The sequence below is a fragment of the Cervus canadensis genome, chromosome 23, assembly GCF_019320065.1.
Source record: "Cervus canadensis isolate Bull #8, Minnesota chromosome 23, ASM1932006v1, whole genome shotgun sequence".
Lineage (NCBI taxonomy): Eukaryota > Metazoa > Chordata > Mammalia > Artiodactyla > Cervidae > Cervus > Cervus canadensis.
The window spans coordinates 52,914,503-52,940,980 of record NC_057408.1 but is presented as its reverse complement, the minus strand read 5'-3'; the positions used below and the strand labels follow the sequence as shown (position 1 = coordinate 52,940,980).

At 40.8% G+C, this 26,478-nt stretch overlaps 1 protein-coding gene across 2 annotated transcripts in view; it reads left to right on the top strand.

Annotated features, from left to right (window-relative positions):
• The window catches only part of DLGAP1 (DLG associated protein 1), a 770,938-nt gene that overhangs the window by 45,182 nt on the left and 699,278 nt on the right, over positions 1–26,478 (top strand). The window contains exon 1 of one of the 2 annotated variants that reach the window (XM_043443645.1): positions 2,079–2,132. The exons of the other annotated variant lie outside the window; for it this stretch is intronic. The gene's annotated coding sequence lies outside the window, so the exon portion shown is untranslated. Of the gene's footprint in view, positions 1–2,078; positions 2,133–26,478 lie in introns of those variants that run through there. 2 annotated transcript variants of the gene reach the window in all.

The following is a 26,478-nucleotide window of genomic DNA, read 5'->3' as shown; positions in this document are numbered from 1 at the left end:
GGTTATTGTTTTGTGGCTAGAATTGCATGGAATAAGCCACCTTCTTCCATAAAGTAAATGGATTGCATGGTTCAGTAACTAACACAAAACTCATTTAATGTGACAGGAGAGCATGGTTTTAAAAGTTAATATCCAGGTGATCATAAAGTCATTGACTTCTTTTGAATTGGAAGTGACCATAGAAATTACTGTCTCTTCATATCACCAGAGTCAACATTGTAGAAATGTGTTTATTTAGCTTTTGACTAAATTGCTTCCACTTGCATCTTCTCATATCACCACTAATTTTATATAGTTCTAATTATTGTAAGGTTTCTTCCTATAACAAGTTCTATTGCTCCTCTATCTCTCCACTGAATGCCTGTTTGTTGGGAACCTACTAACTTATGTACTCAGTTATATACTTGGGCCATTGCAGTATTCTTAACTGGCCTCTTTTTCTTACCCAGTTCACTCTGTCCCACACCTTCTCCCAATCCATATCCATGTAGTTCTAATGAACTTGGGATTGCAGAACATAGGCTTACCACTGCCTCTCTTCCTACCTGGTGAAAGGATACCTGCCACTTCCTGGCAGTGTGACCTTGGACATTCACCGAACCTCTGTTGTTGTTAATCACTCGGTCATGTCTGATTCTTTGTGACTCAATGGACAATAGCCCACCAGGCTCCTCTGTCCATGGAATTTTCCAGGCAAGAATCCTGGAGTGGGTAGCTATTCCCTCCTCCAGGGGACCTTCCCGACCCAAGGATTGAACCCAGTTCTCCTGCACTGCAGGCAGATTCTTTACCATCTGAGCCACCAGGGAAGCCCTCTGTTACTCTTGATATTCCCAGCTATAAGGGATGATAGTGTGTCTCCCACCTCACTAAGTGGTTTTACAGGTTAAATGGTGTGCACAGCAGCCACTATAAGGACCTCACCAGAAAGACCTTGCGATCAGTGGGACAGTGTCCCAGAGCTGTATGTCTGTCCCGTGGACCATTTGGGGGAAGGTCTAATCCCGTGTCAGCAAGCCTCCTGGATGGCCAAGCCCCCACTGGATTGTCTGAGTTCTCTCCCTCATCAACTCTCTCTTGGAGCAAAACACTTGCAGCCTGTCCTTTGCTCCTGTTCATGTGCTGGTTATTGAAACTCTTATCTGTTCTTATTTCTTGTCCCTGAGACAAGGTGCATTTTGTTTGAGTTTCTCTTCTGTCCAGCTCCAGGAATGTGCCCTTCGTAGGGAAAACTCAGGATGTGTGTGATGTCATTTACTCAACACCCTGGCACCTTCCTTGGAGGCCAGTCAATCCTTTAAGCTGCTTTTGGTTCCCTGGGAGGGACACCATTGACCTTGGTGCTGACAGGAAGCCCCTGGACCCTGTTTCTGTCCAGACGAAAAGTGTTCTAAACATAAGCCGGTTAGATGAGACATGGTCAAAAAGCCATTTTGCTTTAGATGTAAGAATGGAAGAGGTCAAAGGAGAGACTGCTGCTGCCGCTGCTAAGTCGCTTCAGTCGTGTCCGACTCTGTGCGACCCCATAGACGGCAGCCCACCAGGCTCCCCCGTCCCTGGGGTTCTCCAGGCAAGAACACTGGAGTGGGTTGCCATTTCCTTCTGCAATGCGTGAAAGTGAAAAGTAAAAGTGAAGTCGCTCAGTCATGTCCAACTCTTTGCGACCCCATGGACTGCCGCCTATGAGGCTCCTCCGTCCATGGGGTTTTCCAGGCAAGAGTACTGGAGTGGGGCGCCATTGCCTTCTCCGAAAGGAGGGACTAGGAAGCTGTTCTAGCCCATCCGCACCATCTGTGCCTGTGGTTATAGTTTTTAAATTATTAGACAAAAACACATTTTTCTGAGACAGAAAGCTGGCACTTTGAAAAATATTTATTTTCTTGTTTTTTGAGTCGTGCCTGAGGCAGTGCTGGCCTGAGGAAATATGGGACTCTCTTCCTCCTGTCCCTTCTCAATTAATGGCAGGCCTTTCTTTGTTGTCTTCAGATTGCAGGAAGGACCCAGAGGAAACGAGGTAAATCCACTGTTCGTGTTGACCACCTTGGGAGATAGGCCAGGTGCTGCCCTGTGAGTTGGGTCCCATCAGGGAATACCTGTGGCGTTGGCATTCCTCCTTGACTGCAGGTTTCTGGGTAATGATGCAAATTCAGTTTCAAGTTGTATTATCCTTAATAACTGTGTAGAAAAACTCCCTTTCCTTTTTCACCCACTAACTGCACCAAACGCTGAAATTCCACTTACGGACGTGAATGTTTTTCCAACTGTGTGGACCTGAGTATACTTTGTGTTAAGAAGATAGATCTCTGTTATTCCTATTCTGTTTCTGGAGAGTAAAGGTACCTTTCTCCATCAGGGTTTTTCTCTATCTCAGCAATTTGCTCAAAGAACTGGGAGGATATTGGTGTTCCTATTTTTAGCTTTTATTTCAAGACCATAGGTAGGCATGGGGAGAAGATTTTTTTTGTTTTGTTTTTAAGTTGCTTATGGTACTTTCAAATTGTGGTCCTGGAGAAGACTCTTGAGAGTGCCTTGGATAACAAGGAGATTAAACCAGTCAATCCTAAAGGAAATCAACCCTGAATATTCATTGGAAGGACTGATGCTGAAGCTTCAATTATTTATTACCTATGGTGTATATGTGTATATATATATATATATACACACACACACACACACACACATATATTTATTTTATAAGCTTTTTTTCTCATCTCTTCCTTCTACCTGCCACATTTTCTTACTATCTCACAGAGCAGTTGGCATGTGCTCACTAAATGCAAACTCATTTATATAATTATTAGGAAGGAAAACTGTCTTCATAGGAAAAAAATAAAAATGTATTTCAAACTAAGCAGGAACTGACTTCTGTCTCATCTAATGCTATTACATGAGATTTCATTTGCTCACACTGATTGCTGCATATCATTAAGCTTTGCCTGTTCTTTCCTAGTAGGATGTCCTGGGACACCGATAGGCTGGTAGAAATAAAAAATCATTGGTTGAAAAACATTTTCATCACCATCCCAGATGTCTGCCCCTTCCCTCCTCATAGAGTCCTATGACTCCGGTGTCTGTCAGGAAGCCTTCCTCATTCCACACTGGCCATATTGGGTGTCTTTAGAGCCCCGAACCTGAGAGCCATGTAGCAGAGGAGCTTTTTGCTTTTTAATTAATTTATTTTTGGCCGTGCTGGGTCTTTGTTTCTGTATGCGGGCTTTCTCTAGTTGCTGTGAGTGGGGGCTACCCTCTAGCTGCAGTGCGCGGGTTTCTCATTGGTGGTTTCTCTTGTGAAGCACAGGCTCTAGGGCGCTCAGGCCTCAGCAGCACGTGGTTTCAGTGGTCGCAGCTCCCAGGGTCTAGAGCACAGGCTCAGCAGTGTGCTGCACAAGCTTAGTTGCTCCTTGGCACGTGGGATCTTCCCAGACCAGGCATCGAAGCCGTGCGTCCTGCATTGGCAGACGGATTCTTTACCACTGGACCACCAGGGAAGCCCCCAGCAGAGGAGTTTTGACTGGAGCTGGGATGCTTAGAGGTTGATGACCAGATAGGTTGGGAGGATGTAGCCTGGACCGAGCACGTGGAAAAAGGTGCTGCAGAAGAGAACTGAGAGAAGAAAGGAATGTGAGATTCAGTTCTCTGTAATATTGTTGGACTTAATATATATGTATGCACACAAAAAAAACGTAATATATACATACACACAGAATTTTCTTTTTTTAAATTTTTTTAACACCAAAAACATTTTGTATTGGGGTATAGCTGTTTAACAGTGTTGTGATAGTTTCAGGTGACCAGTGAAGGGACTCAGTCATCCATATATGTGTATCCATTCTCCCCAAAGCCCCCTCCTACCCAGGCCACCACGTAACACTGAGCAGGGTTCCCGGAGCTGTAAGGTAGGTCTTGGTTGGTGATCCATTACATGCAACATTTTCTCTGAGAATATCAAATTGACCCTACAAATCAGCCATGGACTCTCAACTAGAGTTCAGCAAAAAAGGAGGAAAGAAAGGACGGAGAGAGTGAGGGAAGAAGGAAGGCAGGCTGGCTATGTCCATTCCACGAGATCACCTCAGCCTTTCTTCTCATTTTTTTCCCTTTAATGTTCATGAACATGAGAACAAGTTTCCTCATTTTAAAATGTAACAAAACATTGATTTGCATAATTGAAACATTTCTGAAAGTGTAATTTAGAATTTGGCAGGACGTAGACTTCACGGGGTGGGGGGGGCGAAACTTTATCGTTGGAATTTTTATATCTTAAAGACTGCATGGTGAAGTATTGCCTGTCATTTCAAAAACTGTTTTCTTAAGGAGAATTTTTAGCTAAAGACATTGCTTTTTTTTTCTCTTTTTTTTAAGACATGGGTAGTATTAAACATCATTATTTTATTACTGAATTTGAAAGATAAAATAATTAAATAATTAGAACTGCTATTATCATAGTCAAATTATATTTTCTGAAGTTTAAAAATTCAACCTGTATGTTCTCGGTATATTCTAGTTGATCATAAGTGGGTGGCATTTTTGGCAGAACTTCAGTACTTCGTTTATAGGTAAACATCACATTCTGTTAATCTCCACCAGTGACTAACTCTTCACATATGACAATGGAGACTTCTAAACAGCCATAGGGCTTGTATTATAAATTATAAGGTAAATTAAGTTATTTTGAAATTTGCTGATGTTTCCAAAGCAGGACTACTAATGCCTCATGTCAGTTTGTTTAGGAAATAAGCCTTCAGTTTGCACTATTATTTCGAAAAAAGAAAAATGGTAAGGATACTTTTTAATCTGATATTAGCCAGAGCTAGAGTTCCACCCTAACTGATAGATTGATTCATTATCTTTTGTAGCATGATACTAAGCAAGGATTCCAAAATATGCAATATTGTTGGAGATAAAATATCTATAAATCTGTATGTACTCTGCATGTTTGGAGAAGGAAATGGCAACCCACTCCAGTGTTCTTGCCCGAAGAATCCCAGGAACAGGGGAGCCTGGTGGGCTGCCATCTATGGGGTCGCATAGAGTCGAACATGACTGAAGCGACTTAGCAGCAGCAGCTGTCCAACTCTTTGCCACCTCATGGACTGTAGCCCACCATGCTCCTCTGTCCGTGGAACTTCCCTGGCAAGAATACTGGAGTGGGGTGCCATTCCCTTCTCCAAGGGAGCTTCCCGACTCAGGGATCGAACTCACGTCTCCTGCATCTCCTGCATTGGCAGGTGGATTCTTTACGTCTGATCTACCTGGGAAGTATAAACCTGTGTAGTCTCCATCAAAGCTGGCTTGTAAGCATTCTCAATGATTACTTTGGGAGAGAAACAGAAATTTTGGTGGGAGTTGTGGGGAGAACAGTGGGCCAGACCCCATATTTGCTGGCTACAGGCTTCATTATGGCCATCTACAGGTCTTTTGACTTTCTCTAATGTTGCCTGTGGAATTTTTCCCATGGTTTGCCTATGGAAAACCTCTTTGAAACTGAAATACTGACTAGAAAATGTGAGTAGGAGTAAAGTGAAAACAGTATAATTTACAGCATAAAAAGGTCCCACCTAAAAGGGATGCAAAATGGCAACATTGAATAGGAACTTCAGGTATTTGGGCATAAATCTTCCCTATGCTGTGTGTGCTAAGCTGCTTCAGTTGTCTGACTCTTTGTGATGCCATGGTCTATAGCCCGCCAGGCTCCTCTGTCCATGGAATTCTCTAGGCAAGAATACTGGAGTGGGTTGCCATGTGCTCTTCCACGGGATGTTCCTGACCCAAGGATCGAACCCAAGTCTCTCATGTCTCCTGCACTGACAGGTTCTTTACCACTAGCATTATCTGGGAGCTCAGATCTTCCCTAGGCAAGTAGATAACTGAAAATAATCATAATTTATCCTTTTACAAAGCAACTTAAAAAAAAACCTATTTAGTGCTTTTTAGTAATAATAACAAAGCCATACTCTATAGTGGTAAAGTCTTAAAGTCAGAAAACATGGCTTTGCAATCTGATATTCATGGGCCAGGTGACTTTGGAAATGTAATTTTGATCCATCCACATCTTTCTTTCCTATAAAATAGAATTAGCCATGCTTGCCCTGCCTGCCTCACCTAGTTTTCTTGAAAAGCAGATCAGGTAATAAATGTTATTTTGTTTTTGTTTTATATTGGTATAAATTTTATATAGTTGACATAGAACATTAAATTAGCTTCAGGTGTATAGCATAATGATTCAATATTTGTCTTTACTGCAAAATGATCACCACGATAAGCTTGGTTATCCATCATCACGTTATTTGCTATTTTGAAACAGCGGCTTTAAATGAAAGTATGGGATTATTATGATTTTAGTTCCTAACATTCATAATATAAATGGAAGGGTCTGTTTCTGATTAACCTACTTCATTCATCAATATAAAATTAATTTCCTCACATTTAGTGGATTTAATAAAACATTTTAATAATATAGTTATGAGTTCAGTTTTGACCCCTCATACATCTTAATGTCCTGAAGGAATTATAAACTTAATATATGTTTTCATAGTTGGGTAATACAAAGTTATTGATTGCTGTTTAGGCACTTACTGGCCATTGAGTAGCTGATCTCAGCAATTGCTGTGTGTTAGTCTCTCAGTTGGGTCTGACTCTTTGTGACCCCTTGGGCAGTAGCCCACCAGGCTCCTCTGTCCATGAGATTTCCCAGGCAAGAATACTGGAGTGGGTAACCATTCCCTTCTCCAGGGGATCTTCCTGACCCAGGAATTGAACCCCGGTCTCCTGCATTGCAGGCAGATTCTTTACCTTCTGAGCCACCAGTGGCTACCTGGCATAATAAATCTTCCTGCTGTGGAAAACTGCAATCAGTTGTCCCCTCTGTTGGGCTAAGTCCTGTCTTTTAGGGACCCTTGGATGCATTACTTTGTCTGTGCTTCTGTGATATTTAAGTCACACTTGTTAAAATACAGATTCCTGGCCATTTTGCCTATGTGACCTTGGGATTGTACTTGTCTAATAAGATCACCAGGTGCTACGATATATACTGATGATGTATACTAATGATTCCACATTACTATTTCTTGGCTGCTAAATTCTTAGTGTCTGACAAATAAGTGAAGATAATGAATTCTTCTATATTTTATATAAGGAAAACTCAAGGGAGTTGGACAGCAAGGAGATCAAGCCAGTCAATCCTAAAGGAAATCAATCCTGAATATTCATTGGAAGGACAGATGCTGAAGCTCCAATACTTTGGTCACCTGATGCCAACTCATTGGAAAAGACCTCGATGATGGGAAAGATTGAGAGCAGGAAGAGAATGAGGCAACAGAGGATGAGATGGTTGGATGGCATAACTGATTCAATGGACATGAGTTCGAGCAAACTCTGGAGACAGTGAAGGGCAGGGAAGCCTGGTGTGCTGCAGTCCATGGGTTTGGAAAGAGTCAGACATAACTTAGCGATTGAACAACAAGAGGGGGGAAAACCTTTATCATGCCTAAGATAATGAGACACACTTTCATTTTAGATTTTTTTTTTGCCAACAGCTGTGACTAGCTTTTTGTTGTTGTTGTTCTGTCTGATAGGCAGCATTGTTTTTGTGAAAAAAATTAATAAAACCTGGAGATGCAAAGATGAGTTTTAAAGATTTCAACTTCTTTCTTACCTTTCTTCCAACCAAGGCCTGTGAATGTCAGCTAAGAAATTTTAGTATCTGAGCTGCACAAGAGTGTTGTGTGGCCAACCGTAATGGCCATTGGTTGGGCTCAACCTCCAGCTGAAAGAAATGGTTGAAATTTTTCATCTGCCCATTGACCATTTGGGAGTGCTTTCACTGACATTAGTGACACTGTGTAACTTGATTTCCTGCTTTTTACATGATTTATCCAACCTGTTAGTCTGGAGATCCTGATAATGTCTAGACTTCAGAGGAATTTGGAAGATTTGCCTTTTTTTTTTTTTTTTAGCTATCCAAAAGAAGAGTTAATGTATGATAGAATATTGGGGGAAAAGGACATCTATTGTTCTCAGAAATGACAAACTTTGGTAGGTACATGAGATCAAGGAAAGAAAATCTTCAAACCTTTGAAGCCAGAGTAGATTGTTCTACAGCTGTGTTCTTAATGTGTTTTCCAGCAGGATCAGGACACAGGGAGCTTATCAAAAATGCAGATTTTCAGGCCCTACCCCAGATGGACTGAATCAGAAACCCAGACGCACGTGGGTCCAGCAGTTTGTGCATTAATAGGCCCTCCAGATGGTTCGTATGGGTGCTAGAGATTGAGAACCACTGCTCTGAAGCATCGTTTGTGAGCCCCATCATGCAGGCCAAGTACGCATTCTTTCAACATTCCTAATGTAAAACCTGATGGTTTATTTCCATTGATCTAGATCAGTGCTTCTGACCCAGCCTTTTTCAGTAGCTACCATTTGCCACCAGCAGATGCTGAAGCAGCAGGCTAGACAACTCTGCCTGTCCTTTCTCTGTTCAGAACAACAGCAAGAGAACTGTCCTTTATGATATATGTAGGGAAACTGGAATATTTTTACAGAATAATCCTGATCAGCTTGTCTCTAGCTAAAATTCACCAGATCAACTACCTCTTAATATCTGTTAGAATCTTTAGTGGTTTCCTTAGAGCTAGGTAAGTGGTTCAGACGGTAAAGAATCTGCCTGCAATGCAGGAGACCTGGATTCGATCCCTAGGTTGGGAAGATCTCCTGGAAAAGGGAATGGGTTCTTGCCCTAGTATTCTTGCCTGGACAGATGAGCCTGGTAGGTTATATTCCATGGGGTTGCAAAGAGTCGGACACCACTGAGCAATTAACTTTCTCCTTTCTGTTCCTAATTGCCATACCTGCACTGTTCGTAGCTGCCTATGTATATGGGGCAGATCCTGGGTTTGCTGGTATTCCAGGGCCTTCTGTAGACAGAGCTGACTTTGACAGTGATGTTCTCAGAGCCATTCGGAGACTTGACTTAGAGCTTTTAGCTCACATCAAATTGCTACTTAGAATGGGGTAATAACTAGGCTGTACTTACATACACAATTATGCACAGGAGAACAGACAGGTTTTGGGAAATCCAGGATGCTTACAGAATAGGAGCTGTGGCTCCACACACCTTCAAGGTTTCTTTCCTTTTTTGTTTTTAATTCCTCCAATAGCTGACTCTCTCTATGCTGACCTGCTTCTCCACCTGTCTCTCTTAACAGACCCCCTACACCTGTAATTTGAAAAAGTTAAGCATCTCAGACTTTGGAGCTAATTATGCTGCCAGAGTGTTGGCTTTACTTCCAACAGCCTCAACAAAGGATTTCAAGATGAGGAAAAAACTTCCCTAAACATCCTAGCATTTAGGGGAGGAAAAAAAAGACCCTCAAAACACTTAGCATCATTTCCCATGTTTACATTTTTGTTCTTCTACTCCATAGGTGTTTCAGCTTGGCTCAATAGCTTTCTGACCCTTAGTTTCATCACTTTAAAGTGGGATCATAATACCTATTTTTTTTTTTCATAATACCTATTTTATGGGGTTATTTTATGTGCTAGATGTAATTAAACAGGAGAATGTACAAAGTCAATGTTTAAAAGATGGTAACTATCTTTTGTTATTCATTTTTTTTTTAGACTTCATGTTGGGAGTAGAACATTTAATTTATTTGCAATGTAGATGCTCAGAAAGTGGTTTTTAAAAATAGAAATACACCCTTTTAACAGTTTGACATTGAAGTGAATTATCAAAAAGATGTTTTGAAATCATCTCCCCTAAAGGTCTTTAAAATAGGTCACATTGGAGGCGGAAGAGGTCGGCTTGTCTTAGATGACTCAACTCTAAGAATTCTTCCCCATTTTGAAATTTAGTGACTTTATCCCTGGCCTGATGGGCACATAGAAAACTGATTTAAGTGACACAGATGAAAGCAAAGAGATAACAGTTGTTCTCCATTGACTGATTTCTAAGTGTTTGTGAAGAGGTTTCTGTAGTTTTCTTTTAGGAGCAGCAGTAATGCTTTTAACTTTCACTCCCATCATCATCTTCCATCAGTTTCAAAACATTTTCTGTAGTAGCTGTTAAGTTAATAGACATTGCAGCCTGCTAGACTTTGAGTTGGTAAACAGTTTGTCCAGAAGAGAGGGGGCCAGGCCTGTGTAATTTCAAGTTAGTATATCCACTAAATGCACATGCAGTTTCCACTTTCACTGTGTTTGACTTCAACTTGTAAGGTAATTGGGAAAATTGAAAAGTCATATTTCTAGTAATGAAAAAAATCACTTTATTAAAATCTTTTTTTCCCCTTTATTCCTGCAGAAAAGCAAAGGGAGCTGTGATAATAATATATATTTGGAATTGGACTCCTTTACGATACTGAACTCCCCAAATCCTAAGAATTTCCTAAATGCAGAGAGCAACAAGGATGCCCTTTGTTAGGTTAATGAGGTGACTTTTGGAAAGCACCTGGGGATGGAGGCAGGTTGCCAGGGGGGGCCAACCACGTGACTAGAGGGTGGGAACTTCTAGTCCCACCCCCTGACTTCCTGGGAGGAGAGAGGGGCTGGAGATTGAGTTCAATTGCTAGTGGCCAATGCTATGTCAATCATTCCTACCTAAGGAAGCCTCCATAAAAACCCACTTGGGCAGTCTCCAGAGAACTTCCGGGATGGTGAGCACGGGGAGGTACTAGAAGAGTGATGCTGTCAAAGAGAGAGGGAAGCTACTTGTCTTTTCCCCGTGTGTCTGGCCTTGAGCATCTCTCTCACCTGGCTGTTCCTGAGTTATAGCCATTGTAAGAAACAGGCCAGCAGGTAAGTAAAATGTTTATCTGAGTTCTGTGAGGTGCTCTAGCAAAATAATTGAACTCGAGGAAGGGGTCTGAGGAACCTCTGTTTAAGAGCTCATTGGCTGGAAACACAGGTGTGCTCACTTGCCCAGTCGTATCTGACTCTCCTGTGACCCCATGGACTGCAGTCCAGCAGGCTCCTCTGTCCACACAATTTTCCCGGTAAGAAAACTAGAGTGGGTAGCCATTTCCTACTCCAGGAGATCGTCCTAACCCAGAATTGAACCCCTGTTATCCCCTGTGTCCTGAATTGGTAGGTAGATTCTTTACCTACCTTCCCATATGTGGGAAGTCACGCATGGCATGGACCCCTCCATATAATGCCACATTAGTGAGATGTTGTTGTTCCCATGTATAATGATCATACAGAGGCCTTTTCAAATTTAAATCATGATGTAATTAAAGACATATACTAAGCCAGAGTGATATTTTCAATTGATAGTGTTTGTGTGGTAGTGAAATGTTTATTGATTAAGAGGGAATCCATTGAGCTAGGAAAACATTCTCCAAACCATTGGTGAATGACAAATCTAAGAATTACCATTTGAGGGTGTATACTGAACTGTCTTCTGCACTAGGGATCTCAGAGAAAAGAGGAGGTGACAGGTTGCCTTGGGAGGGTCATGACTTAATTAGAAGCATAGGTGACAACTTGGAATTGTTTGAAGCAGGGTGGTGGTGGTGGTGGGGGGTCTTGTGAGTTTGAACCTCTAACCAGTGGCACCTGACACTCATTTCAGGTGGGGTGTTAGAATTGAGTTGATTGTAGGACAACCAGCTGGTATTGGCCAATTGCCTGGTGTGGGGAAAATCCTACATACACATTGGAATTAAATGCAGAATCTTAGGGACAAATCAAAATGTGCAGGAATTCATGTTGAATGTTGCCTATTGTTGAAAAACAACAAAATTCGACTGAATTTCAAAGATCTTGCAGACTTTATCCAACAATTTATGAATGGAGAAGCATCCAATTTGGTAGGTAAAATGGAGCTCCAAGGAGCTGTTCAGTGTGGAAGACTCAATAGGCCAAGGGAGCAGGACTGAGGAAGTTATCCTGGGCAGAACGTGGGTTAGTTATTGTATCTCTCCTTTGGAAGGAGGCAGTGGTCTATCAGGATGATTTCCTAACAAGTGCTTATCAGGCTGTTGTCGATGGACTGCTTAAAGATTCCATTTCTGGGAGAGCCAGGGACCATAATTAAGTCTCAGCTTGGTGACGTGGGACTTAGCATAAATAACTGCATTTTAGGCCTGAAAATTCTCTGTTTAGCATTAATGCTTTAGGAAGTCACTAACTGTTAAAAGTGTTAGTTGCTCAGTCGTGTCTGACTCTGTGACCCCATGGACTGTACCCCGCCAGGCTCCTCTGTTCATGGGATTCTCTGGGCAAATATACTGGAGGGGTTGCCATGCTCTCCTTCAGGGGATCTTCCTGACCCAGGGATTGAACTCAGGTCTCCTGCATTTCAGGCGGATTCTTTAACTATTGTCTTGCTTTTAATACTTAAAATGTTAAACATAGGTTTAAAATGTTTAAAATGCTTAAACATAGGCGGTTCTTTTTGTTAGTGTTTGTTTCACATTGAATGTGCCTTATCTCCCAGGATGATTTTATATGTCCTGTGGTTCTGAACACATAGTAAAGAGCTTGGAAATACTCACTGAATTTAAATTAGTACTAGGTATACACTGACATTTCTAAAAAATGTATGTGGCAGAAATCACATATACCTGAATACATATACCATTAACTGATATGGGCCATATGCCCCATTCTCTGTTTAGCATTAATGCTTTAGGAAGTCACTAACTCTTAAAAATAAAAAAATAAATTAGAGTAACGTATTGATGACTGATCTGTAAAACGGCTTTATTCACTCATAAACTCTGCTTAATAGCCAGATAAATAGTCCTGAGAAAAAGAGTAGGATTAAGAACTCTACTTAGAGCTGGTTAATTTAAATTTTAAATATCACCAGTTCCTAAGATGTGTTAAGACTGAGCTTCAAAAGGTTCAGCCTCATGTGTCTTAACGTTTTATTAACTAGAAATGTAATGATGAAATTGACCAATTTTGGCGCTAGTAATTCCAGATTTGTGGTGGTTTCACTGCACTAAAAATTGTAGGATTTCTTTGCTATTTATGAAAAAAGGACTTGTTACGCCTGTTAGTGTAATTAAGAACAATGAATATATTTGAGGAAAAACATACTTGGACTTTAAAATATTTCCTTAAAATATATAGAAGGATGCTGATAATTTCAACTGGATGTTATCTGTTCAAAGAAGATGAACATGTTTTCCAGGAAGTATTTTGATGTAAATAAAGGGTGGCTTCTAAGAACTTATTAAATAATCAAATTTGAAATTGTCATATAACATCAAGTGGCCTTTCTTAAGGCTACTGCTAGCTCTAACTTTGACATCAATTACAGTGCACCAAAATCAGCCTTGTGGTGCCAAACTAAGGAAAGATGACCTTTTAATGACTGAGTCATGGTTATTAAGAAAACTACTACTCATAGTAATGATCACAAGGACTTGTTACACTTGTTATCTCCTAGGTATTGTTCTAAGCACATTAAGGGATTTATTGTCTTCTCGAAATTACCCTATGGCAAATGCTTTACCATACCCATTTCATAGGTAACAAGTGGCACAGAGGCTCGGAGAATTTCAGTGACCTGACTTGGTAATGTGGCGCATTAGGAGCCCTGGACTCAGACCGCAGGTGTGTCTGGCTCCAGAGCCCGTGGTGGTCCTGTTTGGTCTAACATAACCCAGCGCCTTTCCCTCTTGTTTCAGTTCTTCCCTTACTGTGAGGTGTCACAGGTGATACTCCAGATAGCTTTGAGAACAGCCAGTACAAGTTATGCAGCACAGGTTTCAGAAATACTGAGCAAAACCCAGCGAGGACCCCTTAATTCAGTGAACCTCCAGCCCTGCCCTCCAGGCCATGGGCCCCTTTCACCTATCTAGAAGGTACTCCTTCTCCTCCTCCTGACTCAAGTCGCAAGGAAGATGTCAGATTTTCTCTCTAGTTCCTGTTTTTTGACTACTCAGCTTTAGCGTGAGTTCCTCCCTTCCCAAACGAACCAGCCAGATCGGTCTTGAAAGGGAAGGGCATTGGGCTTTCTCTTGAGGATATCCAATACCAGTGCTCCTGTCCACAGGGTTTGCTGTACAGAAAACTCTCGGTCTTTTATTCCTGGTAAGGGCTCTTGCTGGGCTTCCTTGTTGACTCAGCAGGTAAAGAATCCACCCGCAATGCAGGAGACCTGAGTTCGATCCCTGGGTCGGGAAGATCCCCTGGAGGAAGAAATGGCAACCCACTCCAGTGTTCTTGCCTGAAAAAAATCCCATGGACAGAGGATCCTGGTGGGCTACAGTCCATGGGGTCACAAAGGGTCGAACACGAGAGCATGCATGCTTGCAAGGATCTTCTTTACTCTCTCTGGGGCCTCAGAGTAATAGGAGAACATCATTAACTGAGAATAACATAATCTCCTTATTTGACTTTGCTGCTTTGGAGAAATTCTTCGTCTTCACCATCATGAAGTTCACTTGCTCTACAGAGGGGTTCTGATCCCTGCCCTTGGGATGGTGATGATATTCCCTGCTGGGTTTCCTGGTGGTCTTAGCTTTGAATATAATGGACCATTCTTGGTATTTCTCTGTATCTTTGCAGAGCAGACTTTGGATGTAGAAGATTCCTCAGTTTGCTCTCTCCCTTTCTTTACTCGGTTTTCTAGGACTTGGAATCAAGTGTTACCTTTTTATTTCTTCTTACTGAGTAATAGAAGCAAAAATCAACCCTATGGACTATAAATAGCCCACCAGGCTCCTCTGTCCATGGGATTTTTAAAGCAAGAATACTGGAGTGAATTGTCATTTCCTTTTCCAGGGGATCTTCCTGACCCTGGGATTGAACCTGGGTCTCCTGCATCCCCTGCATCGCAGGCAGGTTCTTTACCTGCTGTGCCATTGGGGAAGCCCAAAAATCACCTAGAAGAGACTAGTTCAGCATCGTTTGCATATTTATTTACAGGCAGTTCTTCAAGCTCACTGCTTGCCTGAAACTCCTGGGGTGGAAACTTCCACTCGTGTATCTCAGTTAAGCTCAGGGTGGCTTCTCCATATGATACTGTCGCATGATGTGCGTTTCTTGGGTCAGAGAGATCCTGAATTGCCCTCAGTGAAAGTGTTGATCGCTCAGTCGTGTCTGACTCTTCTGTGACCCCAAGAACCTTAGCCTGCCAGGCTCCTCTGTCCATGGGATTCTCCAGGCAAAAATACTGGGGTGGGTTGCCATTTCCTTCTCCAGGGGATCTTCCCAACCCAGGGATCTAACCCAAGTCTCCTGTATTACAGGCAGATTCTTTACCATCTGAGTCACCAGGGAAGCCTGAATTGCCCTGAGAGCCTGTCACTTTTCCAGTGGTGTGGGGGTCAGAGAGCATGCAATCGTGAATCTGTCTTTACCCCAGAGTTTAGAAACATTACCTAAATTGCAGCTCACACATTCAGTGTTAGCAGGGCAATTGACTCAAGTATTTTTGTCTTCTTTTCTGGTGATATGAAGACACTGTACACGGTGCTTTCTTGTCTGTAAATTAGGAGTTTTTAAATTCAGTGTGTATTGACTTCAGCAGTTTGTTATAAACGCTTCTAGTATTCACATCACTAGGTTGTAAAAAATGCTGTTTGGTCCTCAGAATACACACTGTATCTATCTGCATTTACCACTGTGTCTGTCTGATTTACCTTTTCATCTTTTCTGCATCTGTTTCCATCCCTACTCTTAATGGCAGACATTTATAGAGACCCTGCCGTATGCCCAGTAGATTTTTTAGGTTAAGAAGTCATCAATATCTGGCTGGAAGTGATACACACTGAGTTCTCTCACTGAGATAGATATTGCTGTTTAAAAATAATGATTTTTAAGCTGAAACCAAAATCTTTATTTTAAACTTGCAGCTTGATTCTGAATGAGTTGGTCTCAATTTCTTTGAACCCAAGAGGCTGCAATACTTACTGCCCTAAATTTTTTTAGGGATACTAACAGCAATATAAAAAGAAAAAAAAGATTACATAGAAGTAAGTACTCACTTGGAATTTTGTCTTTGTATTTTATATGCTGATAGGGGAAAATGTGAGCTCAGATACGGAATGCCAAATGCAATATGCCGTCTCTTTTACAAGTATTTTGCGTTGGAACGTTAAATTTTACATAGTTCAAATGGAAGACTGAAAATCAGACTGGAAACTTAACATTGAAACTTATTGGTAAATAAATAGAACTCTTCCTTCTTCCATTTGATGCTATTTAATAGTATTCCTTGACTATTTTGAGGAAGATTTAATTTCTGAGTAATGACTTATTTCAGCATGTGTGTGTGCATACTCATTTGCTTCAGTCATGTCTGACTCTTTGCCACTATCTATGGACTGTAGCCCTCCAGGCTCCTCTGTCCATGGGTTCTCCAGGCAAGAATCCTGGAGTGGATTGCCATGCCCTTCCTCCATGGTTATTTCAGCATAGCTGGGCCTAATGAAGATATTCTCCATGTGTGTCTCATGTTCATTTCCTGGAACCAAACGCTCTTTATCCTCAGCACATGAAGACTGAAACCCACATAAAGCAATTTCTGAAATCCTTGAAGAGGAAAGACATCTTAAAATGTCACTATTGACATCAGAGAACCTTGCTAATTTCTAAGACCATCAAAATCTTGATTTCTAAAAATATATTTGTTCCCACCTGCTGAAAATCATCTGACTCAGAGGAATTTGTATTTCAAAGGAATATTTTAACAATAAAGCTGAAATTTTTCATTTAAGAGCTGCATTTTTATGAATAATTAAGCTCATTCTTTCAAAAAGCAGTGCCCAGCCTGGTGCTCTGTGATGACCTAGAGGGGTAGGACTGGGGAGGTCGGAGGGAGGCTCAGGGGGGCTGGATATATGTACACGTATGACTGACTCATATTGTTGTACAGCGGAAACTGGCACAAGATTGTGAAGCAATTGTCCTTCAATTTAAAAATTAGAAAACATTTATAGCCAGAGAGCTTTCCTACGGGGGGAGTTTTTCTCTTCAGTTCTTCTCCAAGAGAATCTTTCCATCTACACATGCATTTTTCTGTGCTGTTGCTTGATTGCTTAGATGTTGTCTTATTTAGATGGAAGGCTGCTGCTGCTAAGTCGCTTCAGTCGTGTCTGACTCTGTGAGACCCCGTAGACGGCAGCCCACCAGGCTCCCCCGTCCCTGGGATTCTCCAGGCAAGAACACTGGAGTGGGTTGCCATTGCCTTCTCCGAGATGGAAGTCAGTTCTTTCCAAAATGCCAGTGAAATAATGAGTGAAGAAAAAGGAAATGTTTAAATTCTTATCTCACACCTTCAATAGCTCATTGTTTCCTCTTCATTAAGAACAGTAGACATCTGATGATGCTTACTAAAATTTCAATAGTTTATGCCAACAGCAAAATCCATGATATCTAGTAAAAGGATACCTTTTGAGGTTCACAGGACACTTTGTAGGCCTTATGGTGTCTTCTTTTTTCTGATTTTTTTTTTTACATATGTAGAAACTATCTTGTCTTATTACCATATTCAGCCACATAGCTATTTTTGTATTCATTTATTCAATAAACACTTGTTGCATGCCTTCTATGTATTATTGGTTTAGGGCTTGGAGATTTGAGAGTGAAACATCGTGTTTACCCTTAGTTGATAAGTTAGCGAGAGAGACACAGAAACAGACCCACACAGACAAATATGTAATTACAAACAGTGTCACTAAGTAAACAGGCTGTGAATTCAGATAAAGAATAAGAGTCGGGGAGAGGTTTAAATAGATTGGCCTAGGAAGACCTTGAAGGAAATCCCATTTGAGATGGGAGTCTAGATGTTGAGAGTCAACCACGTGTATAATTGGAGGCAGTGTGCATTTCAGGTATGTGGAAATATGTGCAAAAGTCTTTGGGTGGAAAAGAAATCAGCATATTCAGGAAATGGGAGGGAAGACTCCTGTGGTTGAAGCAGAGAAAGATGTGGGATAAGGTAAAAGTCTATAATTCTTCAAGAGAATCTTTCCATTTACAAAACTGCATTTTCATGGGCTGTTGCTTAATTGTTGAGATGTTGTCTTATGTAGATTAAAGCAAGTTCTTATTGAAATGCCAGTGAAATAGGGAATAAAGAAAAAGGAAATTTTTGAATTATTTCACACCTTCAATAGTTCCTTGTTTCCTCCTGATTAACAGTAGACAGTGATCTCTACAGAGGCAAATAAATAGCAGTCTAGGCATATTTTCCAAGGTCACAGGAAGAAATTAGGATTTTAAATACAAAAGGAAATCACCAGAATTGATCAAGCATGTGATTGACAAAACCTAATTGCTGGCTTAAGATTTTTTTTCTGCTAGCTTTTAGAAACTCCACTGATAGGAGTTTGATTTGGCAGTCATCTTGGGGTCTAAGTAGTAAGAGGTGATGAATATCTGGTTCAAGATGGTAGCAGAGGAAAAAGTAAAACCATGCCTTCATGTTTAGAGCTTGAGTAGGCATGCCTTGCTGATGGATTAGGGAGGGGGGATGAGGGCGGATGAGGAGGAAACAAGGGCAACTTTTATGTTTCTGGTCTCACGGTTCACTGCCAGTACTTCATCCTGAGAAGGAGAAATTTGGAGCTAAAAGCAGGGAAGTCAGGATTCCAATGTTTTATCTGGGTCAGTCTAAATTTGAAATGACCTTGAAATACCAATGTTAAGATGCCAGATAGGTGCTTGAAATGTAAGACTGGACCTCAGCCTTGAGACCTGTTCTGGGAGGAGGGAATATAAGTGTGGGAGTCCTAAAACATAAAGATGATATTTATCCATGCTGCTGCTGCTGCTGCTAAGTCACTTCAGTTGTGTCCGACTCTGTGCGACCCCATGTATTGCGGCACGCCAGGCTTCCCTGTCCTTCACAGTTGAGGCAATAAATAATGTTGCTTATGATTGATGTGCTTGTTGGACAGCTTACAGTCCTGCACCAAGCTACTTTCTCTTGGGATGTGTGCGGAATAATGGGGCTGGCCCAAGGTGAGCACTCCAGGTACAGGTCAGAGAAAAAAGAAGACATGGGGGAACCATAAAAGAGGTCTAAGAGAAGAAGGGCTCAAAGGGAACAAATGCACCCACACATGCATGTTTAGGGCAGTGTTAGTCATAATTGCCAAAACTTGGAAGTAACCAAGGGCTCCTTTAGTAGGTGAATGGATAAATAAACTGTGGTACATTCAGATTATGGAATATTATTCTGTGCTGAGAAAAAGCCATCAAACCATAAAAAGATATGGAAGATACTTGAATGCGTATTACTCTATAAAAGCTATTTTGAAAAGGAATCTACTGTATGATTCCAATCACACAACATTCTGGAAAAGGCATAACCGTGGAGACAGAAGATGAATGGTTACCAGGTGTTTAGGAGGGTGGGAGAGATGAGATGAATAGGTGGAACACAGGATTTTTAGGACAATGAAGTATTATTAATAGATATGATGCAGTATGATACACAGTTCAGGAGTGTTCAGTACTTTCAAATTTGTACGCTCAATCCCCAAGAATTTTTCATCTTGCAAAACTGAAATTTGGTCCCTCTTGTTCAGTTGCTAAAATTGTGTCTGACTCTTTGCCACTCCATGGACTGCAGCACACCAGGCTTCCCTGTTCTTCACTATCTCCTGGAGTTTTCTCAAACTCATGTCCATGGAGTCAATGATTCCATCCAGCCATCTCATCCTCTGCCGTCCTCCTCTCCTCCTGGCCTCAATCTTTCCAAGCATTAGGGTCTTTTCCAGTAAGTCAGTTCTTCACATTAGGTGGCCAGAGTATTGGAGCTTCAGTTTCAGCAGCAGTCCATCCAATGAATATTCAGGGTTGATTTCCTTGAGGATTGACTGGTTTGATCTCTCCTTGTCCAAGGGACTCTCAAGAGTCTTCTCCAGCAACAGTACAAACACATCAATTCTTTAGCACTCAGCCTTCTTTATGGTCCAGCTTTCACATCATACATGACTACTGGAACAACAAATCCGCATTTCCCTGTCTCCTTAGCCCTTGGTAACCACCGCTCTGTCCTGTTTCTGTGAATTTGATCACACCTGTATCAGGGGAATCACACAATACTTGGCCTTTTGTGACTGGCTTATCTCACTTAGCATAATGTTCTCTAGGTGCATCCGTGTTGTAGCATGTATAAGAATTTTTAAGGCTAAATCATATTCCATTGTGTGCTATACTGTGTTTTGTTTATCCATTCATCTCTTGGTAGACACATAGGTTTCTTCCACCATTTGACTACTGTGAATAATGCAGCTATGAATGTGGATGTACAAATAATCTCTTCAAGATCCAGCTTTCAATTTTTCTGGGTATATACCCCAAAGTGGAATTACTGTATATGGGCTTCTCAGGTGGTGCTAGTGGTAAGGAACCCACCTGCAATGCAGGAGACATAAGACATGTGAGTTTGATCCCTTGGTCAGGAAGATCCCCTGGAGGAGGAAATGGCAACCTGCTCCAGTATTCTTGCCTGGAGAATCCCATGGACAGAGGAGCCTGGTGGGCTACAGTCCATAGGGTCACAAAGAGTCGGACACAACTGAGGCAACTTAGCATATACACACAGCACACATGATCATCTTTAATTTTTTGAAGAGCTGCAATACTGTTTGTCATATTGACTGCACATTCCTACCAACAGTGCATAAGGGTGATAATTTCTCTACTTTCTTGCCAATGCTTATTTTTAATAAACATTTTAAATAGTAAATATCATGATGGGGTGAGGTGAAATCTCAGAGAGATACATTTTTGAGGTAGTTTTGATATATGAAGTAATTTTCATTTTTTTTATTGAACTATAGTTGACTTATAATATTTCAGATGTATGGTGAAGTGATTCAACAATATATATATAAGTATATACATATTTTTTTACGTTCTCTTCCGTTATCAGTCATCCCTGTGCTATACAGTAGGCCCATGTAGGTTATCTATTTTATATAGAATGTATGTATATGTTAATCCCAAACTGATAAATTCTTTAATGGTTAAAAATGTCTTTGGCTGTGGGTAATATGTAACTTCCTTTCAAATTCATTGAAACAGAAGTTTAAGTATTTTGAGGAAATCCCACATTACATTTTGGAGAATTTCTGCATTCAAAATCCCTATTTTGATGTATTATGCAGAGAATGGTCTATATTTCAGGGAATACTCTTTAAGAGATGTTCCTGTGAGGGAGCAGAATGGATTGCTGAGTTAGGAACATCAGGGTTCAAATCCCAGTTTTATCTATTATAAGCTGATTGACCCTCAACTAAATGCACTGGCTCCATCAGACCATGAAATATTACTCAGCAAGAGGTAATTTACAGTTATCCAATGTTTCATCCAAAGATTTTCACCACTGTCGGTTATTTCTGGGATTAATATTTTCATCTCTGGGCTCTGATTCAGCCACCCTTCCTGTGATACTTGTTAACTGTCACTGGATAGCAAGCATCCTCTGTGAAACATTCTGTCATCTTCCTGTAAGTTTTTGATATTGTAATCATCATTGTGTTGTCTGCTGCTCACAGGAATGAGTAGTCTTGGCCCTGTTTTGGGATGTTTTGGGGGACGTCTCAGTTTTGTAGAATGCTGTTACTACAGAGTGAGATGAGAATGAGGAAGAGGTGAAATTGGAAAGGTTAATTAAGGAAACACTAGATACTAAAGTGTGTCTTGTGCTAAGTTCAAGAGATTGGACCTTCTTCTATAGGGATGGAGTGGCTTAGCGGTAAGTATTGGGGCAAATGGTTTGGAGGATGGATTGGAAATTAGTTACAAACATTAAGGTGAGTTTGTAGATCTTTGCAGTGTTGCAAGAGAGAAATGAGACTGGTTAGCAGAATAGCAGTGCTGCCATTACAAAATGGAATAGACAGGGTGAGGTGAAGTAGGTTAGGGAGAGAGAGAATTCTAGAATGAGTTCAGAGTTTCGAATCAGGGGATAGTGAAGCAAATAACTGAGAAGATTTTGAAGGAAAGAAAATGACTTCCATTTTGGGTGTGAATCCCTGGAACAACCCTTTGGAAATGTATAGGAGGCAGGTGAGGGTGTAGTTTTGGAACCTGGGAGTACTTCACTTGGAAATCGAGAGCTAGGAGTCTTCTGTGAAGAGACGCTGACAGGAGCCATGGGGCAAGATGAACTTGCCTAATGAGAGCTTGTAATTCAGGGACAGAGTCCTGTGGTCAGTAGCATCTCAGGGGTGGGCAAAGGCAGATGATGGAGAGAAATAAGGAGTGATGAAATACTGAAATGATGGCCATCAAGCTGGCCGGCATTTTCTTAAAGTCTGTATTTATTTTAAAAAATTAAGTTCTTTTCATGTGGGCCATTTTTAAAGTCTTTATTGAATTCATTACAGTATTGCTTCTGTTGTATGTTTTGGTTTCTTATTTGGCTGTGAGGCATGTGGGATCTTAGCTTCCTGACCAGGGACTGAACCCTCTGCATTGGAAGGTGAAGTCTTAACCACTGGACCACCAGGGAAGTCCCTGCATTAACTTTAGATATCACGTTAGTAAAGAAAAAGCTACTTTCCCTAACATTTTTCTCAAGTGATGACTCAAAACTTGTATGAATTTGGCTCTCCCTGTCTGGTTGTGATGAGAAATATTTATGATCTAACTTAAATCAACCACCTTAAGGTAAGAGACAGAACTCACAAAAATTGACCTGGAAGAGTGATAGCGGCGGGTGGTGGAAATTGCTGGAGAGAGTTGGAGGTCTGGGTGTTAGTTCAGACTTTCTGTCATGGAATAGCCATGTGATCTTGAACTTCCAATATAACTTATCAGGACTCAGTGTTATCATTTGAAAATTAGATATTCTCTCCATTTCCTTCCTGCAGTAAAGTTTTATTACTTTTAAAGCAAAGTCATACAGTTTGCTCATTCAAGGTCAGAGAAGTCTTCCCTAGAATAAATGGTATAAGGTTCATTAAATTAAAAGAAAGTACATTTATTTCATTTATGAAATCAATTTCCATCACAGTTACTTTCAATAACATTTTTAAATCATCATCCGGTCAGTGATACAGCCTTGTTTTAATCTTTAGCACAGAGATTTATAAAAATGACCTTGTGTTGTTTATCATTCTTCTATCTCTTATTTCCCAGCTAGGCCATTAAATTCTGTTTCACACCTCAAATCATAAGACAGAATGCCTTGTAGGTGTGTTTGTAATCAAAGCTAGATAAATGTCTTTCAGTTGATTAATATCTACTTCTCTGCTCCACTTTGACCCATCATTTCTTAATTCTACCCTTTTCATCCATTCTTCCATCCATTCATTCATCCATCCTATGGTTTTTTGGTTTTTTTTTAATACTGAGTGGTTAGAAGACTGTGAGTGCTTAACAAACAGTGAAACAGCTTACTTCCCATTTTAACTTAAATCTTGTTTCATTTACAAGACACGTTAGAATAAGTCATTTGACTCTTAATGTGTGCCTGAGTATTACAGAGGCATCTCTTTTCTTTTACCCCAAACACTCTTGCTCCATAGACTTTATAGCCTTGTTGTTATTGTTTAGTTGCTAAGTTGTGTCTGACTCTTCTACAACCCCCATGGACTGTAGCCTGCCAAGTTCTTCTGTTCGTGGGATTCTCTGGGCAATAATACTGGAGTGGTTGCTGTTCCTTCTCCAGGGGATCTTCCCAGACCAGGAATCGAACCCACATCTCCTGCATTGGTAGGCATTCTTTACTGCTGAGCCACCTGGAAAGCCCTTTTATACCCTAATCTTATCTATTATGCAATTATGGTGCTTCACTATTTTCTTTCTTTGCCTAATTTCCTTTGTTTTCACTGCCATCTCCTCCATTCTGAATGTAGCCCTGCCTCTGCCTGCTTCTTTTCATTCTTATATTTCTCAGTTTTATGTTGAGATCCCAGCTAATGATCTTATAATTGTCTCTAAAATAGTTGCTGCATGCTACTCTATTTCCTCCTAAACGCAGATCCTTCTCATTAATACAAGAATCTGAGAGGACTCTTGCCCATATGTTCTAATGACCACCTGCTTTCTTTTAAAGTTTTTTTTTTCCATTTAATTGAAGTATAGTTGGTGGAAAATGTAAGTTACTGGTGTGCATACCTGTGTGAGCTCTTAACCAGCTCCTTGACCTTAGACAGGTGTGTTGGCCTACCCAGGTGTGGCTGACTTAGACATGGGTGGTACCTGGAATGTTTGCCTCTACGTATTGCTGCTGCTGCTGCTGCTAAGTGGCTTCAGTCGTGTCCAACTCTCTGCGACCCCATAGACGGCAGCGCACCAGGCTCCCCCGTCCCTGGGATTCTCCAGACAAGAACACTGGAGTGGGTTGCCATTTCCTTCTCCAATGCATGAAAGTGAAAAGTGAAAGGGAAGTCGCTCAGTTGTGTCCGACTCTTCGAGACCCCATGGTCTTCAGCCTACCAGGCTCCTCCATCCATGGGGTTTTCCAGGCAAGAGTACTGGAGTGGGGTGCCATTGCCTTCTCTGCTACATATTGCTAAAGTAGCATTAATCATGATGAAATGTAATTATATTTGGTGATTTGCCGTATGCAGTGAGCCATAAGCTCCTGAAGAGATGCTTAGCTGCCAACGGAGGTCATAGCCATCATTACCTACCTGTAATTACCCTACAGCCCCCCCACAGGCACAAATGTGCTTAAATATTTTCTAGAGTAAATGACCCTTAGACACTGTGTCAGCCCACATCAGTACATGTTTTAAATCTTCATGGCAGTTTTTTAAAGTCATGGTTTGTATTCTATTCATTCTTTGTGCTTATAAAGCTTTTGTATAATTTCCTCTAAAAATCTACAAAAATTTCGTATTCTCTACGAAAGTGACGTGAACAGTAAGTAGCATAACATTGTCAATTTAGGTGCATCTTTATCCTAACTCTTTTCTAACATTAATATGGGATTATTTGTAACTGAAGTGACAAAAGGAAAATGTGAAAACTGTATTTTCCTTTATCATATGTATGTATAGTTGTATATTTTTTATTGTGTATCTTGTTTTAGAAGTCTCAGCATGGCAAGAATCCTAAATATGTAAATTTCTTTGACTGGAATAGCCTGTCAATTGTATGATAGCCTGTGGTTTTTTGAGGTCCATATGCCAATTCCCATGGCTCTTCTTTGATTTATATGATGTGGTAAATTATTCCCTACAGCAAGAAGCAATCTGCATCTCTCAAATCAGATGTGATTAGTCGCAGAAGGGCTTTCTGCTAAGGTATGGACCAGTGACAACATGAATGTATGTCAGTATCTGACTGAGAAAAGATGAAAAGTCAATATCCAATCTGCTTAACACCAGCTTGACCCAGATTTTGGGGGGATCTGAGGAAGGCAGTTTAAGAGCTAACTAACATCCTGAATAAGGTGATTGCAGACCAGATGAAAATAATCTCAAGTAATCAGAGAACAAGCTTCAGTGTCTCACTGAGACTCTGGCATTCTCTTGATGCAAAATCTGCATGCTGCCTGACATCGTCTGGGAGTGCATAAATGACAGTGGAAAGAGGAGAGGGAAACCTAGTGGTCTGATGGCTCCATCAAGGGAGTCGTTCCTGTGGAAAAAGCTGAGTTCTATTTCTGGCTCTCCCCTCCCCTTGCGGGCTTTGATACAGGCTGCCGAAGCTTTCATTATTACTTATTTTATTGTATTGTTTTTTAAAGTGATTATTTCCATGGCAACAAGGCACCATTTTAGGCATCAGGGAGGTGTGACAGCCACAGTGGAGTTGAGAATCAGCAAAGATAAAGGGAAAGGAGTGTGGGGGTATGTAGGACTCTGACAGCAAAGATGTAGGATGGATGTGGCAAAGCTCCAAAGGTAGTCAAATTTCAAATGTCTGATAATGGAAAATTTTGATTCATGTTGACTAAGGCAAGCCAATAAAGTAGCTCTATTTATTTTTCTAATAGTTAAAAAAAAAAAGCTAAAACAATGGAATACTCTTCTAAGAGGATACTGCTGATGAAATTTTACAAGATCTAACCGTGAGACAGCAATATAGTCTTTCTTGATCTGGCCATCAGTCTTACCTTTTATGCGTGTCCAGATGATCAATGGTGTTGGGATAATTTTAGCCATGTCACAATGAGGGAATATAGAGAAAGTACTTGAGCTGGAGGCAGCCCTGATATTAAAAAATGTATGTTTTGCCACTGCTGGTGTTAAGGTTCAACTTGTATTCCAGAGATGAATGAATAAAATTATTTTGAACAAGACATGGTATGTGAAAATAGATTAATTCTTCTGTTTTTGAAGTGAACTCCTATGGTTTTAGACAAAAACACAGATAGCAAACAGATCAGTAATAATAATCCTAGGGATTTCAACTTCTTAAGTTCTTCATAAAATCCAGGCACTGCTCTGATCAATTTCAGTATGCCAGTAACTTGTCTGACAAGGGGGATCTTTTGAAATCCTACTTGGTGTGGGCAGTTACCTTCATAATGCAAATTTAGCCCTTAAAAATGTCCTCACTGGACCCCAGGGAACCTCGATTAAGCTGATAATAGGTAGGGTAGGTAGT